This window comes from Gadus morhua, chromosome 16, assembly GCF_902167405.1.
Source record: "Gadus morhua chromosome 16, gadMor3.0, whole genome shotgun sequence".
NCBI lineage: Eukaryota > Metazoa > Chordata > Actinopteri > Gadiformes > Gadidae > Gadus > Gadus morhua.
In genome coordinates, this window is record NC_044063.1 from 7,934,848 (window position 1) to 7,937,347 (window position 2,500).

General features: G+C 45.2%; 1 protein-coding gene across 2 annotated transcripts in view; it reads left to right on the top strand.

Moving 5' to 3' along the window:
* exoc3l2b (exocyst complex component 3-like 2b) overlaps nt 1-2,500 on the top strand; it is a 20,786-nt gene that overhangs the window by 4,681 nt on the left and 13,605 nt on the right. The gene's annotated exons all lie outside the window — the stretch shown is intronic.

Here is a 2,500-nt window from a genome sequence, read left to right on the forward strand (position 1 = left end):
AACATGAAAACACAAATACATTGTAGAATATCATACGTTGTAGACAGACATAGACATGCCTACAGACATAACATCATACACATAACACACATGTCTGCTGATAAGGTTAAGTGAATGTTTTTTAATTCTCCACTGTTGCGTAAGAACATCGCTAGCCCAGACCGAGTTAGCGATAATTGGCAAGCTCAGACCAAGCTAGCTAGCCCAGATCCAGTTAGCTATACTCAGTTAGCTAGCTGAGACTGAGTTATCTAGCGCAGACCCAGTAAACAACCTTTAGCTAGCACAGATCAAGTTAGCAGCTGTTAGCTACAGTTAGCTAGCTCAGACCTAACTAGCTGCAGTTGGCTTGCCACGGCCCAGTAAGTTACAATTAAAATGCTCGGATTGCTAGGATTAGCGGACTAGCTAGCTAAATTCAAGGGAATTATAACTAGCAATCTTAGATCCCTGTTAGCTAGCCCAGACCAAGTTAGCTACAAATAGCTAGCCCAGACAGGATAGATATAGTTAGCTATCCCAGGCCAGTTTAGATACAGCTAGCTAGCCCAGGCCAGGATAGCTACAGTAAGCAAGCCCAGGCCAGAGAGAGCGCCAGGACGTCCATATGGAAAAGACATCGTTGGGACATGAGGGGAGGGGTGAACTTGTGGATACCAAGCTTGTGGGGACATTAGGAAGCCACACAATAGCCCTCCATGTTGGAATGTGGAACATGCTGGTGTGGCCTGAGGACTTCTCTGTATCTATATACAGACACAGATATAACTGATAATGCTTTATTCACAACCATCACGCCTTGGAGGAGGGGGACTTTTACTGTGACGCGGTGGCCCCAACACGTCACAATAAAAGTCCTCCAGTGTGGTGTTTGCTGGAAACGTTTTGGTCAGGTGTTTCCAGGTCTGCCGATCTAAAGAGTAAACATGGAACCAGTTCTGTAAGGAGCTTCCTCTAACAGCACTGTCAGTACCACACGTACAAACACACACACACCACACACACACACACACACACACACACACACACACACACACACACACACACACACACACACACACACACACACACACACACACACACACACACACACACACACATAAACACACACACAGGGGTGAAGTAGGAAGTGATTCAGAGTGTTGGTCCATAAATACCCAGCATCCTCAGGGGCACACAGGAAGTCAGTTTCCTGACCCCTGACCCCAGATGCTGCCACAGTGGTATTTAAACTCCAGTACTCTGTTGAAGATCTGTGAATGGTATACTGCTGAAAATCTGTTAATGTACCGCAAGCATCGGTAAATAAAGTGCTGTGAAAGTTGCATCGCAACCCACTATAAAGATAGTGCTTGGGTTGGTGTATCGCAGCCCACTAATACAGTTCTTGGATTGTTGCATCGCAACCCCCTCTAAATACAGTGCTTTGAGTGTTGGATCACAACCCCCTCTAAATACAGTGCTTTGATTGTTGGATCACAACCCCCTCTAAATACAGTGCTTTGATTGTTGGATCACAACCCCCTCTAAATACAGTGCTTTGATTGTTGGATCACAACCCCCTCTAAATACAGTGCTTTGAGTGTTGGATCACAACCCCCTCTAAATACAGTGCTTTGATTGTTGTATCACAACCCGCAGTGAATACACTGCTTGGGTTGGTGAATCGCAACCCACTGTGCTTTAATTTCCCCGGGTGCAACTCAAACCACTACATGTGTTCACTGCTCACCCATCAGCGATTACTTGACGTGAACCCCGGTAGAGAAGGGCGACTTATGCTCTTCTGTGGACGAACAACACGTCTTCATTGAGGCCATAAACTGGGAAAAAGGAAGTGTGTGATCGAAAACGTGCTGACAGAGTTTGATTGGGCCTTGAGAGGTTAGGGTTAGTGGTGGGGGTTAGGGATTAATGGTAAGGAATCAGGGATTAGGGGTGATGATTAGGGCTGAAGTTTTGTTTAGTGCGATCATCATATCTGAAGATCCTTGGTAAGAGATTGGCTTGGCGACATTGGCATCAGGAGCTGTGTGTTGACTCAGCAACTTGTGCCATTAAAAAAAGAGGAAACATAACCAGTGTGGGACCAAACACTGAGGTAAAAGTTCACAGCCAGCTCATAATATGCATGGTAAGCAAACCAGAGCAACACAGTGTTAACTAAAAAGCTGGAGTGATTGGTACTAGCCCTCGGTATTGGCCCAGATGCTAGCTATCAACAATAGACGCGTTCCGACTGAGGGACTTTTCCCTTGGGAGAGAGGATCCACTCAACTTCCCCGAGCTTTCTTTTCCTAACTAGTCGATGCTGATTGATACAGTTTAGGCGGGTCATCGACATTAAATATAATATTGAGTATGTACTGTAGTGAAGTATGCATGTGGTGAAGTTTTTCCATTTTCAATCGAAAACACTTTGACGTTACAGAAAACAGGGTTCAATTGTCCCTTGTCTAAGACGTTGCATTGCATTTCGCTGATGTAAATTGATTGACAC